The 16,095-nt window shown below is 42.9% G+C and overlaps 1 protein-coding gene across 8 annotated transcripts in view; it reads right to left on the bottom strand.

Annotated features, from left to right (window-relative positions):
• The window catches only part of LOC128339826 (serotriflin-like), a 45,946-nt gene that overhangs the window by 25,754 nt on the left and 4,097 nt on the right, over window positions 1-16,095 (bottom strand). For 4 of the 8 annotated variants that reach the window (XM_053284276.1, XM_053284280.1, XM_053284277.1 and 1 more), the window contains exons 2-4: window positions 15,738-15,820; window positions 9,877-10,073; window positions 8,645-8,725 (exon numbers count right to left, since the gene is read on the bottom strand). The exons of 2 other annotated variants lie outside the window; for them this stretch is intronic. The gene's annotated coding sequence lies outside the window, so the exon portion shown is untranslated. The remainder of the gene's footprint in view (window positions 1-8,644; window positions 8,726-9,876; window positions 10,074-15,737; window positions 15,821-16,095) is intronic. 2 more of the 8 variants (XM_053284281.1, XM_053284282.1) reach the window with 2 other exon arrangements.

Raw genomic sequence — 16,095 nt, 5'->3', positions numbered from 1 at the left:
TAAGCACACAACAGTTACTTGGGAGTAAGCCCTCATGGATTCATTAAGGCTTTGACTCAGGAACTGTATAGAATGGTTGCAATCTGGGCTGCTATGATTTAAACCACTTCACAGAACTTAATTTCAATGATTTAAATCTCAATTTAACGCACGATTTTCTAGTGAAAGTAAATTCTTGTTGTCTAATATAACCTTAGTACGTATTCAGAGGTGTAATACATATTCAAAGATCATAATGCTCATTTGGGCAACCAGACCTTGCATTTCTTTGTTGCACTGTTTGCATTTTTGCACACATGTCTGACTTACCCACATGTACAGAAACTTCATTAAAACATTCCCAAGTGAGGTGTCTTTTAAGCGCGCAACCCTGATAGGTGTTTCCCTTCTAAAATGGAGGATACACTTGGAAAAGCTTTCCTCCATGTTCCTGTTGCTTGCCCAAATCTATTCCAACCTCCCCAGATCCCCTTGGCCTTCTTTATCCCGATTCAGACACTATTCTGTGGAGGTGTACACAAGTTGGTGTGAATTACTGTACCTGGGTTCATTTTAAAATTCAAACCGGGATACAGGCCCGTTCAAGTGCATGGTACAGATAGGAAGTATAATGCTGTACCTGTGCATAGATTTGTACCTGTGCATACACTCATTGTACAATTGTTGAACATAATGTGTGAATGGACCAACAAGTTCACTGAATATAATTAGGAGTTATGATTAATACTCATGTTTATGATATCTTTGACCTACGTGCAATAAATCAATCAACAGATAAATAGATAGATAAATAAATAAGTTTAAGGGGAAAAATCCAATTTAAATTTAAAAATCTGGATTTTTTTTTAAAAAATCATTGTTTTCTATCAACCCCAGCTGCAATTCTATGCAACATTTACTTTATCTGTTTTGAAAAATTAAGCCATATAGATCACAGACATGAGGGAGAATTTATGCTGAAGATCTCTCCTTTCAATACTACTACAGTCACCAAAGTTTAAAAAAAACAAAACAACCAGCCAACAGCAAACAAAAAGCCCCTGGCATAATTAAGGACTATAGAGAGAGGTGCAGCTACTTGAACATTTTGGACTTGCCTGGTTTCTAAGCTGTACCTGTTAGGTTGGCTCATAAATAGAAGGCAAGAATGTCAGATTTCTTAAAAATTAAAAACAAGTATTTCTGTTTTAAAGACACATTTCAGACAGGATAGGTTTGAAATTATCCAATGAGTAATTTCAGTTAAAATATCATTATTATTTTTTAAACCACCCTCCCACCCGAGAGGATAGCTGAGGAATAATAATAATAATAATAATAAGGTTACAGACAAATATACTATGTGCATTCTCAATCAAAAAGTTAGTTAGTTTTTACTCTCATTGCTGTTCACTGGTGTGGAGAAGATTTCTAAAATGTGCGTTCCATCAACAATTGAAAACCCAGGTTTTTAAGATGGCTTTTAGAAAGTTATTAATAAAAATAATTTTTCCACACGTGCAATGGATAGCATAGGGTATTTGTGCAAAATCACAACACCATGGTTGTGAGTTCGTGTCTCACCTGGGGCACTAGTTTTAAAACATTCAGAATAAAAAAAAACTTGGTGTTTTTAGCAACCAATTAAAAACGCATACTTTTAAAGAGGATGTAGTTTTGATAGTTCTCAATTTTTTGGCTTTTTAAATGACTTTCAATTTGAAACTTTAAAAATTGTGGTTTTAGTCTGGTCTTTTAACTTGATTAATTTAATTTGTTTAACTTCATTAGTCTTATTTTACATTGTAGCTATTTTATTAATGTTCTTGTTCGCCTGTGGCCGTTCGCCTACCCACTTCACTAAATGTCGTTTTACTTTACCACGCCCTTTTGTAGCTAGAATTGTTCCAACCCTGTACAGTTTGTCCTCTCCTTGGAGGGACAAATTACCTTCTGTAATTCTTCATGATAGAAGCTCCCGAGAACTGGCTCACCCATGTAGTCTTTTAGCAGATAGACCGGGTGTGTTCAGCTTTTCTGATGACTCAGTCCACTATAAACAATTCTGTGGTGTAGTTCTGTTCATAACCTTTCTCAAAAACTCCTTTAATTTTAGAAATCCTGACGTGATCTCCTTTTCTTAACACTGGAGACTTTGCTTTTTTATGGCTACTGCGGCCATAGACTCTTCTCCAAACAGACAGGTCGTTGCTGCTTGTGACATCTACCGGCCTGCATTGTATGATTCTGTGAAAGTTGTGGTTATAGCTCTTTAGGAGCTGAGGCAGGACATCAATATACCGGAATGTGTTGTGAGCAGTAAAATACCTCCACATACGTGTTTTCAAGGTTCGGTTCAGTCTCTCCACAAGAGCAGCTTTGACATCATTGTTGGTGACAAAGTGGTGAATACCTTGTTCCTTTAACACCTTGATCCCGGGGCTGCAGAAAAGCAGCCTAACCCAGGCTGGGCTGCCCTAGCCTGGGTTAGGCTGCTCATGAGAACAGAGACGGGTGCCTAGAGCACCCATTTGACAGGGAAATCCCCCAATCCACTGTGCTCATCACACAGTGCATTGTGGGATTCCCATAGGCCAGGACACAATGTCCTGGCCTCTGGAAAGCCATATGGCTCCCAGGAGAGCTGCTCATATGCGCGGCCCAAGTCATGTGGCCAGGAGGTGGCAGGGAGGGCAAGGAGATCATCTGTGTGGAAGCTAAGTACAGTGCAGCCTTCCCCCACCCACCCCGCCTCCAGTTGTATGATATAGACTGGCTGGCAATCTGAACACCTCCTGAAAGCCGAGCCATTCACAAGACTAGGATGTATACATAAATCTTCTCTAAGGTGAATTTTAAACATTGTCTTCTGTTGGGGGAAAGTGTTGTGTGACAGCCTAATTTTCAGATGCAAGAGATCAGTGAATGAGTCCTGTTTTGAAAGTCATCTATGGAGACAACTTAATCCACTTTGAAAATCTACATTAATCTGCTTGTTAAAGGCAAAGATAATACAATGGACTAAGTCACAGACATGCCCAGCTGTTAATCCAATAAGTACATGAGGCAATAATCATATGCAATAATCATATGTACAATCATCCCCATTTTATTTTCAAGGCAGGCCTGCAGGCCTGTATGCATATGAAATCTTCAGCTGGCCCAATGAATCCATGGCATGGCAGGGGGTAGACCTGAATCCATTTCCATCACTGGTTTAGTTAGAAAAGCCAAAATGAGAGGCAAAGCCTCAAGCTGGTGCTTAAAAATGAAGAAGCTCATATAACTTATGATAGGCTCAACACTTTTCAAAAATTATCTCCTTCAGGGGCAAAAGAAATTTGATCTAACTTGTTCTAAACGCATTTTTAATGACTTAATTTTTAACACTGGTTAAAATTATCTTCTTCAGGGGCAAAAGAAATTTGATCTAACTTGTTCTAAAAGCATTTTTAATGACTTAATTTTTGACACTGGTTGACATCCTGTGCTGCAGACTAATGCAAGTTCCACTGTTCACACAGAGGGTGTGATTTTTGCCTATTTCCCCTGCCCCTAAAAGTGCTTCCTGCAACCCAGAAACAGGTCCTTGAGGGCTGTGTAACCCTCGGGGACCTACTTCTAGGCTGCAGGGATTGCTTCCAAGAGCAGGGGAGATTAGCAAAAGTGACCTCTTCAGATGCAGGCCTTGCATTTGTCCAGGACAGCAGCAGTGCCCACGCAGCACCAGAGCCTCACTGAAATGCTGATGCTTTCTTAGAATGTCAGGAGCTGTAAGAATCCAGAGGTAAATTAAAACACAGGGTTATTCATTGTATTTTGTTTTTCATGATAAATTCTCACTGAACTTATCACTGAATGTATTTCAATGAACCCCTGATCTTCCTAAGTAAATAATAAAAGCATATGTAAGAAGGCATGTGCAGTAATTGCATCTCTGTCCTGATGCTAATTGAATGTAATCGAAAACATGCCAGTTCATGACATAACACCACTTCCAGAAATACCAGCTGAGTGTAATCAGTGCATCAGGAGATACAGATCAACATAAATTAGCAAGTGCTGGGAAAAGGACGCGTTTCCTGGAGTCAAGCTTTCAAATCCATAATGGCTGCTGTCCTTTCAACATACAAATATGTTTCACAGTATGCCTGTTCTAGATGGGGTCACATTTCCCTAAAAAGAACAGGCATGCAGTCTGGGAATGCTTCTGGATTCACACCTCTCCTTGGTATCTCAGGTTGAGGTGGTGGGCAGAGGGGCTTTCTATCAGCTTCACCTGATATGCCAGCTGTGCCCATTTCTTGAGATGAATGACCTCGAAACAGTGGTACATCTGCTGGTAACCTCCAGGCTTGACTTCTGCAATGCGCTCTATGTGGGGCTACCTTTGTACGTAGTCTGGAAATTGTTGGGGGTTGTAATTTTTATCCCCCAGTTAATTAGCAGAGCACTAAAGAAGCTACTCACTCCAGTTACAGAGTTGTTGCAGAGTTTAGGTGTTGGAGCTATTTATAGAAGACACATGGAGATTCTTGTAGAACTAAATAATAAGTATTTCTTGGTGAAGTACACTCTGGATAGGAAAGACCTAATCCTAATCTAAAGTACTACATCATGAATAGGTAGAAAGGGAGAGATGTTTCCATCTGCTCTCTAAGAGGAAATGAAGGGATTCTGACTCCCAACAGTAGAGTCATATCAGTGGTCATAAAAGGGAAAATACCAGTAGAGTCATATCAGGGAAATACCAGTAGAGTCATATCAGGGGAGTAGAGACAAGTATAAGAGAGACTCTTACTCACTATCTCTACTCCTAATGTCCTTAGTGGTCATTAGGATAGTTGGTGCAAAAGGTTTATGCACTGGAACTCCATTTCCAACAGAAACTCCAGTTGGTACAGAATGCAACAGCAAGGATGGTCTCTGGGTCATCTCAGAGAGACCACTTCACTCCATTGCTCAGAGAACTACACTGGTTGCCAATAGGTTTCTGCAGGGGTGAAGCCACCATTGTGCAAATGGGTTCAAAGAACCCGGGCCACCAATGGAAAGGGCCACTGGAGCCCGCAGCGGGGGCATGGCTCGGGGTCCAGAAGAGTCCCAAGTGAACTCCCGAGAGCTCCAGAGTGCCCTGAGCGAGTTCTCCCTTTTCCTTTTCAGGCAGCATTTGCTGTCTGACAGCCTTTATTTCCCTTTCCCTCCCTCCAGTGAGGGAGAGAAAGGGAAATAGATGCTTTCTGGCAGCAAGTGCTGCCAGAAATGACAGGGGAGAACTTGCTCGGGCTCTCCGGAGTTTGAGGCCACGCCCCCTTTGCACATGATGTTAAAAAGCATTTGAAAACCCACCTCTTCACCCAAGATGTTTCAGCTTTTAAAAAAAATTAATCTGTTTTTGACTTTTAGATTGTCTAAATTGTTTTAAGATAGATAAACTTTATTATGATCATAGATCAGACAGTACAACAAAAAACATTACATAAGACTACAGTGTATAATACAAATAATGTAGCAAAACCTAGCCACATTGAAAGTGATTTCTTTACAAAAGTTAGATAACAAAAACTCTAAATAAAATTCGTCAGAGTGACCTGGAAACTTCCCTAAAAGGGGAGAAATTAGTTTTAAACAAGCATCGCTATAAAATTTACAATATAAAATAACATGAGGGGTAGTTTCTACGGCACCCATTCCACAGGAGCAAATCCTTAAACTACTGGTAAATGGAATCCCTTTATATCTACCATCCCTAACAGCCGTCGGAAGGGCATTTAGGCGGGCAAGAGTAAATGGATGCCTAAATATGCTGCCGGTTTGGAATTAAAAAGTTGTTTCCCCAGATTGATACCACTCCTTAGACAGGCTGTATCCACTTGTAATTCTGAATCGGCAATATGCTGCTTAATAACCTGCCAGGCCTGATCATGTCCTACTCTAAGAATTTCCTCATGGGAAAAGCCAAATTGAAGAAGTTTATTTTTAACCAAGGTCTTCCACTTATGATTAAAGTCATCAATCATTATCAAGGAAGCCAGGCCTACATTGGCAAAAACCAGTTTTAACCAAAACTTTATAATACAGGTCCAGTAACCCGATTCAACCCTAGAGAGACCTACCTCTCGTCTGGTAAGAGAGTTGGGAATGCATGGAGGAACTTGAAGAATAGCTCTAATAAATTTAGACTGTGCAGCTTCCAGCAGGCCAAAATTACTAGGAGGCCTCAATTGGGCACCATAAAAAAAAGGGGGATAAACTTTAGCAACAAATAACTTAATTGCCGCCGGGATAAATGAGGCCCCTCTCGTAAAATGGAATGATTTTATTTTATTTGTAGAAATTTGGGCATTTTGTATGGACAAATTTAAGTGGGCGTTTCACGAGCCAGAAGACTGGAAAACAACTCCAAGATATTTAAACGAGTTGACCTGCTCGATTTTGTGCCCCTGCATAACCCAACTGTGATATCTTGGACATTTGACGAACACTAAGATTTTCATTTTGTGATAATTGACCTCAGTGGATTCCTCCCTACAGAAATCATATAATATACCAAGGGCATGTTTTAATCCTATGGGAGTCTGAGTCATGATGGCCAAAGGGTTTTTTATACCCTTTGGTTTCTGGCAATCCTAGAGGAGAGGAGAGCTGGTCTTGTGGTAGCAAGCATAACTTGTCCCCATAGCTAAGCAGGGTCTGCCCTGGTTGCATATCAATGGGAGACTTGATGTGTGAGCACTGCAAGATATTCCCCTCAGGGGATGAAGCCACTCTGGGAAGAACAGAAGGTTTCAAGTTCCCTCCCTGGCTTCTCCAAGATAGGGCTGAGAGAGATTCCTGCCTGCAACCTTGGAGAAGCTGCTGCCAGTCTGTGAAGACAATACTGAGCTAGATAGACCAATGGTCTGACTGAGTATATGGCAGTTTCCTTTGTTCCTATCATCTGCATATAGAAGAATGGGAACATGTCTATTGGCCAGTTTTGGAGGGTAAATTACAGGAGTCGAAAGACAGGACACTACAGAATTAACCAAAAAAATTGTTTTAAGATTTTGGTGTATGTTTTAACTTGTTTTGTATTATTGTTAACCACCCAGAGATGAAAGTTTGGCGCATTGTACAAACCTGACAGACAGACAAACAAACAAACAAACAAATAAAATACACCAGTATTTTCACCCCATACAAAGGAAGAAACCCTGTAAACTAATAAATCCCTCTCATCACAATGTTTTCAGTAAGGATTGTATATAGATATTTGTACTAATAAGTGTATACAGACTTAGGCTGTTTTCAGTGTAGGCTATATACTCTAGAATTAACATAGGTTCCACCACCTTTCTCTTCCACACTGGTCTACGTGATTTTTTATTTTTCCATTCTCCACACTGGAATTGAACATTAAAGCAATATTAATTCAAATGAACATCTACTTTTAAAACCATGCTCTTCCACTTTCTCTCTAGGATTAAACACATCCATAAATGATATATTCCAGTCTGGGCACAACAAGTCAGAGACAGAAACAGTTCTAGGGTTTTAACCAGTGCAGCACAGTCCTAAGCATTTTTACTGAGTAGGTTCCAGTGTGTTCAATGAGGTTTAGTTTCAAGTAAGTAAAGCTTCATTTCATTCCTCACACTGAAAAGACAATAGAGATAATTTCTAAACTCTACAGGGGTGCTAAAAGAATGAGGACACCACAGATCATTACAGAATGTAGTATTATACCAAAAAGGCCCATCCATTAATTTGTTTGTTTGTTTGTTTATTATTTGATTTATATACTGCCCTTCCAAAAATGGCTCAGGTCGGTTTACAACAAAACAAAAACAATTAAAACCAGTTAATTAAAATAAAAAGTATAAAAACAGAACAAAACCAATTAAACATTCAAACAGTTAAAAACCCTGGAAAACCAGGGCAAACATTTAAAACAATTTAAAACAGTTTACAACAATTTAAAAACCCTGGAAGGCCAGACCAAACAGATAGGTTTTAAGGGCTCTCCTGAAAGACAATAATGAACTCAAATTACGGATTTCTGCTAGGAGTGCATTCCATAGCCCAGGAGCAGATATAGAGAAGGCCCACCTCTGAGTCGCCACCAGACGAACCGGTGGTAACTGGAGATGGACCTCCTCAGATGACCTTAACATGCAGTGGGGATCATGCAGAAGAAGGCCCTCTCTAAGATAATGTGGACCTAAGCCATTCAGGACTTTAAAGGTAATAATCAGCACTTTGTATTTTGCCCAGAAAAGTATCAGCAGCCAGTGTAACTGTTTCAAGACAGGCATAATATGGTATCTCCGGGTTGCACCGGAGACTAATCTGGCTGCCGCATTCTGAACTAACTCAAGTTTCCGAACAACGTACAAGGAGGCCCAACTAGAGCGCATTGCAATAGTCAAGCCGGGAGGTTACCAGCTGATGCACCACTGTTTTGAGGTCATCCTCTTTCAGGAATGGGCGCAGATGTCGAATCAGCCAAAGCTAGTAGAAAGCACTCCTGGTCATGGCCTTCACCTGAGATACCAGGATAAGGCCTGGGTCCAGGAGTACTCCCAAGCTGTGTACCTGCTCCTTCTGGGGTAGTGTAACCCCATCCAGCACAAGAAGATCTAACTCACACCTCAGATTCTGAGCCCCTACAATGAGCACTTACTTGGATTCAGCTTCAATTTGTTCTCCCTCATCCAGCCCATCACTGCATGTAGGCAGGCATTTAGAGAATGAGTGCCATTTCCTGAAGATGAAAAGGAGAAGTAGATTTGGGTGTCATCAGCATACTGATAACACCCAGCACCAAAGCGCCTGATGACTTCACCCAGCAGTTTCATGTAGCTATTGAAAAGCATTGGTGACAGAATGGAGCCCTTAGGGACTCCATATAACAGCTCCCGTTTCAAGGAGCAACTGTCACCAAGCTCCACCATCTGGAATCTCCCCGAGAGATAGGAGCAAAGCAGTGCCCCCTATCCCTAACTCCCCCAGGCGATCCAGAAGGATACCACACTCGATGGTATTGAATGCCACTGAGAGATCTAGAAGAACCAGCAGAGTCACACTCCCTCTGTTGGTTCCCCGGTAAAGGTGATCCATCAGGCCGACCAAGGCTGTCTCAAGCCCATAGCCAGCTCTAAAGCCAATTTGAAATGGGTCTAGATAACCAATTTCCTCCAAAACTGCCTGGAGCTGGTTGGCCAACACCCTCTCAATCACCTTACCCAACGAAGGGAGATTGGAGATTGGCCTGTAACTATCCATCACTAAGGGGTCCAGGGAAGGCTTCTTAAGGAGCGGTCTAACCATTGCCTCCTTCAGACAAGGAGGCACCCTACCCTCCCTCAGCGATGCATTTATGATATTAACTAGGCCACCTCCAACAATCTCCCTGCTAGATAGAAGCAGCCAAGTTGGGCAAGGATCCAGAGAACAAGTGGTAGGCTGCACCACCCCAAGCAGCTTGTCCACATCCTCAGGAGTCACAGATTCTCAGGAGTCAACAGATATTAGAAGATTATGTGTATATAGGCCTGGTTCACAGAATCATCCAAATCTAAGCTTATTGTGGGTTACTGAGATTAGTGTGAGAGTGAAACCATGCCAAGGTGGGAATCTCAGATGCATCTTGGGCCATAAACTACTTTGGCATGGGCTCACATTATCATGCCAGTAAAGCTAGATTTGAATGACTGTATGAAGCAGACCATAATCTCTACATTCTTTATGGGACTCTTTATGGGACTACATTATGGGACACTTGCAGACCTAAGATACAGTATTCGTGTTAAAAGAAAAAGAATCTACAATGAATTTTCAATTAAAATAAACAAAAACTAAGTAACAAGTCAGCTCCACCATGATGCTGTGACCTAATTACTCTGTCATTCTCACCCAAATAAGATACACAGGAGTTCTTCACACCACATTGTGGGAGAAGGCAGGCAAGACAGGCCATAGACACAGTGTAGGTGGAGGCAGCAGACGTTTTGCTTGGCACAGGAGATAGCACCCACCAGCAACCACAGAAGACCAGTGCGTCCTTCCAGCTACTAGGTCTGGCAACCAGGGATAAGAAGAGATGCCAGAGACTTAAGAAGGGAAATGTCAGTTAATATTTATATCCGTTATCTCTATGCATACACCATAAATCCCTTAAATTTGTCATGGCTCAATGGGGAATCAATCAGCTCTGAGACTTGATACAGAACATAGCATTTCAGGGATTTCTTCCTATGGTTGAACTGCCATTGCCAATTGTACACACACTCATTTCTTCTATCCCACAATGGTACATGGAAGAAGCCAAAATTAGCTCAAAATGGTACAGCCAGGCCTGATGCAATAGATGTGAAACTCAGAGGTACATTTTGGGCAGTGTCCCAATGGGAAAAATACTCTCGCACCAGGGACAAGGGGGGGGGGGGTTAGTCCATTAGATGGGGGGGCAGTCCTGGAAGGTCAGGGGGGCCCACAAGGCTCTCCCTGGCTAGGGATGCTGAACTCCCCCCAAAGGCCAGCCCCTGGGGAACAAAGGCAGTGGGCGGGAATGCCTGAGAAGAGGAGAAGAATGAGCAGCAGGGAAACAGTGGGAGCTCTGCCCGCCCCCGGCTCTTCCTCCTCCGCTGCCTCCTTCTCTGCAGCAGAAGCTTCAAAGACTGCACTGAGCTATTGCTTTGGCAGGGACAAGACAAGCGGAGGGTTAAAGGGAGTGAGAGGGGAGTCCTAGAGCGGCCCGAAAGGCTGTGTAATAGAAAAGTCCTGTTCCCCATCCCCCCCCCCCCCACCAGAGAGGGGACTTGGTTTCCCCCTCTTGCCCGCATCAGTGTCGCCGGGAGATCTGGTGAGTGCAAAGGGCATATGGGCTGCAGCAAGGCGGGCAATGCAAGAGGGGTGGCGGTGGGGCTAGGAAGTGCCCAGGAGGGGAGTGGTGGTGGTGGTGGTGGTAGTGGAATAGTGGGACTGGGGTGGTGGTGGGGGGTAGTGGAATAGCAGCTAATTGCCCTGCCCCCTTGCATCTGATGACAAGTGCAGGGGGCGTGGCTTGGGGCATGCATGTGCTTTGCACGCACAGTGGAATCACGGGGGGGGGGGGGGGCTGGCTGGCTGCACTTTGTCCCCCAGGCACCTGTAAGCTCACTACACCACTGTCTCACACCCTTCCCTCTGTACTTAGAGAAAGATTGCAATGTATCCACATAAGTGCACAAAGCTCATTTAAAAAGAGGTTGTGTGGGAAACGAGGTTCCTTCTCTCTCCCAGCAGTAAATCCCTGCCATTCACAAGCATCCCTTCTTTCTGACTTTGCTCTTTCCTTCTTTCCCCACTCAGGAATGAACTGACTAGTGCAAGAAGCTGCTTGTGAGCTTGTCTAGTCCATTTTGCCACTCCTTGGATTTAGATGGGGCTAAGGAAAGTGTAGGGATTAACAGGATGGTTCTCAAACTTGGGTGGTAGTGTATCTTTTCTGAGACCCAGAAAATTGCAAGTACTTCAACCACCACCACCCCCGCAAAGGTCTTGGTGCAATAACAAGTTCTTGTTTTACTTCAGTTTTGAGTAAGAGGCATTGGCCAGTTCTCAGGGGCCAGAATTTTTCACATCAGTGGAAACTATTCTCTAACTGCATGATCCCCACCACATGAAGGTCATCTGAAGAGGACCAGCTCCAGTTACCACTGGTGTGTTTGGTGGCGACCCAGAAGTGGGATTCTCTGCAGCCACTCCAGGACTGTAGAATGCACTCCCTACAGAAATCCATAATTTGAATTCTTTATTGGCTGTCAAGAGAGCCCTCTGTTTGGCCTCGCCTTCCAGGGTTTTTAAATGTTGTAAATGGTTTAAATGTTGTAACCTGGTTTTTCAGGGTTTTAATATTGTTCTGATTGTTTAATTGTTGTTTTATGCTGTTTTAAAGTTTTTGTTTTAACTATTAATTGATTTTAATGGTTTTGTTTTAACTGTAAACCATCCTAAGCCATTTTGGAAGGGTGGTATAAAAATTAGGAACATAGGAAGCTGCCATATACTGAGTAGGACCTATCTATCTATCTAGCTCAGTATTGTCTTCACAGACTGGCAGCGGCTTCTCCAAGGTTGCAGACAGGAGGCTCTCTCAGCCCATCTTGGAGATGATGCCAGGGAGGGAACTTGGAACCTTCTGCTCTTCCCAGAGCGGCTCCATCCCCTGAGGGGAATATCTTATAGTGTTCACAATTCTAGTCTCCCATTCATATGCAACCAGGGTGGACCCTGCTTAGCTAAGGGGACAAATCATGTTTGCTACCACAAGACCAGCTCTCCTCCCTTATGGATAATTGAATAATTGATAATTGAATAACTAAGATAAAATAATAATGTCAACGGGCTGCACAGTGAAATGTGGACAATTCTGAACTGCATGTGGCACTGTGTGTGCCGGGGAGAATATGCTGAGGGCCGTGTGTAAGAGTGCTTTTGAACACATACTTATACTGATGTAACTGCACTTCCATAATCTACTTTCTGAAAATTGGAAATACTGGAAGTAGCATCATGGAAATACAGTCATACACTGACTTTAAGGATTTGCACAATATTGCTGGCATTTTTTGCTGCCAGATTCAGAACTCCAATTATTGAACTTCACAATATGTTGGCCACTGAGAGCAAAACAAATCAACTTACATAGTTGTCTAGGAGGGATGGTACTATTTTTGTTACGTAAAGGGGGAGAGCTGATCATGTGGTAGCAAGCATGAATTGTCCCCTTTGCTGAGCAGGGTCTGCCCTGTTTTGCATTTGAATTGGGAGACTACTTGTGGGAGCCCTGTAAGATATTCCCCTTAGGGGATGGGGCCACTCTGGGAAGAGCACCTGCATGCTTGCATGCAGAAGGTTCCCAATTCCCTCCCTGGCAGTAGTATAGAGACATACCTGCTGTCAAAAGCCATGTGCTTTTGCTTACAAGCAAATGCACGTGGCTGGAGGATGACGTCATAGTGACGTCACGGGGGCGTGCAGCTTTCAAAATGCGCTGACGTCACCAGAAATATGTCACCGGATATGCGTCAGTGGAAATACGTCAGCTGAAAGGGTCAGAGGAGACCCCCACGTGGCCGGAAAGGGTCAGAAGTAGGGGTACGCTCTCACCCCGGAAGTTTGGCCCCCACCTTCCACTCCTACACCCCAGAATATGTCCAGATATGTCCCGAAGGTGGGCATGTGATGCCTCTACGAACACGCCTAGCCACCCTGGACCAATGGGAACAGGTTTCAGACCCCGGAAAGGTCTGTGTGCACAGGCATGATAATGGTCAGGCGGCCATTTTATGTAACAATTTATTGGCTGAAACGAGGTCAAGTGTCCCTTCTATGAACAAAACTCACCACCCAGGACCTATGAACAAGCCCCCACCACTTTGCCAGCATAGCTAACAAATAAAGTCAAGGAAGCTTTAGAGGGGAAGAAGACTTCCTTCAGAAATTGGAAGGCCTGCCCAAATGAAGAGAACAGAAAAGTGACACAAATTCTGGCAAAATAAAATGCAAGGGGTAGGTGAATAGCCTGTGTCTCTCTGAGCCATCTTGTTTTTGCAGACTCACTGTGTGTGTGATCATGGGGTCCCCAGAGAGATCACTGGAGCCAGCTTGTACCCCTGACAGTTATAATCCTCAGCCCAAGAAAGCATTCTATTAGCACAAGTTCTGATGATGAGAAGTTTCCACCAAAGCCCACTAACTTCCTTTCTTCTCACAAATACGCACATGCACACTTTTTAAAAGCAAGACTTTTCTCTCGCTGTCTCACAATATAAACATTTCTGGGGTATATATCCTTGGTTTGCAAACCTAAGCACACAACAGTTACCTGGGAGTAAGCCCTCATGGGTTCATTAAGGCTTTGACTCAGGAACTGTATAGAATGGTTGCAATCTGGGCTGCTATGATTTAAACCACTTCACAGAACTTAATTTCAATGATTTAAATCTCAATTTAACCCACGATTTTCTAGTGAAAGTAAATTCTTGTTGTCTAATATAACCTTAGTACGTATTCAGAGGTGTAATACATATTCAAAGATCATAATGCTCATTTGGGCAACCAGACCTTGCATTTCTTTGTTGCACTGTTTGCATTTTTGCACACATGTCTGACTTACCCACATGTACAGAAACTTCATTAAAACATTCCCAAGTGAGGTCTCTTTTAAGTGCGCAACCCTGATAGGTGTTTCCCTTCTAAAATGGAGGATACACTTGGAAAAGCTTTCCTCCATGTTCCTGTTGCTTGCCCAAATCTATTCCAACCTCCCCAGATCCCCTTGGCCTTCTTTATCCCGATTCAGACACTATTCTGTGGAGGTGTACACAAGTTGGTGTGAATTACTGTACCTGGGTTCATTTTAAAATTCAAACCGGGATACAGGCCCGTTCAAGTGCATGGTACAGATAGGAAGTATAGTGCTGTACCTGTGCATAGATTTGTACCTGTGCATACACTCATTGTACAATTGTTGAACATAATGTGTGAATGGACCAACAAGTTCACTGAATATAATTAGGAGTTATGATTAATACTCATGTTTATGATATCTTTGACCTACGTTCAATAAATCAATCAATAGATAGATAGATAGATAAATAAATAAGTTTAAGGGGAAAAATCCAATTTAAATTTAAAAATCTGGATTTTTTTTAAAAAAATCATTGTTTTCTATCAACCCCAGCTGCAATTCTATGCAACATTTACTTTATCAGTTTTGAAAAATTAAGCCATATAGATCACAGACATGAGAGAGAATTTATGCTGAAGATCTCTACATTCAATACTACTACAGTCACCAAAGTTTAAAAAAACCAAAACAACCAGCCAACAGCAAACAAAAAACACCTGGCATGATTAAGGACTATAGAGAGAGGTGCAGCTACTTGAACATTTTGGACTTGCCTGGTTTCTAAGCTGTACCTGTTAGGTTGGCTCATAAATAGAAGGCAAGAATGTCAGATTTCTTAAAAATTAAAAACAAGTATTTCTGTTTTAAAGACACATTTCAGACAGGATAGGTTTTTATAGTTTTATAGTTAAGTGGGTAAAATGCCATCTGCAGGTGGACAGTGCCCACTTTGCCCCCTGCATCCCTGGAGCCGTTATAAATGGTTGACGAGTGTTCATGTTCCCACTCCCAATGTGTGGTGGTACAGGAATACATGTACTCATTTTTAACACTGGTTTGGCCTTTACTACCCAATTAGCAAGGCCCCGGGATCTTCCTGGCGAATGGGGAGTGGGACCCAGTGCCCACACAGCAGGGACACTGTTAAAGCAGATACCCCCTCTCGAATATGGGGGACCTGGGACTACACGTGAAGCCATATTAGCGTGAGATTCTGCAGAGATATCTGACCCAGAACCCATAGCAGGAATCAACAATGGAAAAGTGCCTCTGTAGAAGGTCCATGACGGGTACCAACTGTTCATCAGATGGGTTTGATTGAGACCCCTCTGAAGGATCATCAGCGGATGGGGTGGATGGGGTTACTGAAGAATTAGCAGCAGAGGATGGCATTTGGGCCCCGACGAGTGTGCATGTCCCCCCAATGTGTGGTGGTACAGGAATACATGTACTCATTTTTAATTAGTTTCTGAAACTTGAAGGCCTCAGACAGATCATTATAGAGTTTCAGGACTGTCTTCTGGTAATCAGTAACTCCCACGGCTTGTTCAAAAATCTGCACAGCAAAATTTTTAACGACAGAAAGAAAACTAGCCATCACCCTCAGCCATTCATCATGGTCTTTCCCACACACCACGAGATTTGGTGGAGCGTTAGCCTTGCCTGGCTCAACATCAGTGAGGTCTAAAAAGAAGAACATGACAGTTAGAAAACTATACATCAGCCTGCCCCACAAGGTGGTTGTAATTTATGTATTTAGATATGTATAGCCCACCCCACCCCTGCCCCATCAGTACTCTACTGCTCGGGGATGGATCAGAGGCTCTTATTTCATCAGGGAGCACATTCCAAAGTCCAGGGGCTGCACTGGAGAAGTCCAGGGGCTGCATCCGTTGCCGAGTAGCTGCCAGAAGAGTTGGCGGCAGCCACAGGTGAACAAGAACATTAATAAAATAGCT

This window comes from Hemicordylus capensis, chromosome 1 (genome assembly GCF_027244095.1).
Source record: "Hemicordylus capensis ecotype Gifberg chromosome 1, rHemCap1.1.pri, whole genome shotgun sequence".
Classification (NCBI taxonomy): domain Eukaryota; kingdom Metazoa; phylum Chordata; class Lepidosauria; order Squamata; family Cordylidae; genus Hemicordylus; species Hemicordylus capensis.
Note: the sequence above shows the minus strand (reverse complement) of the source record. Positions and strands in the feature narration are given on the sequence as shown.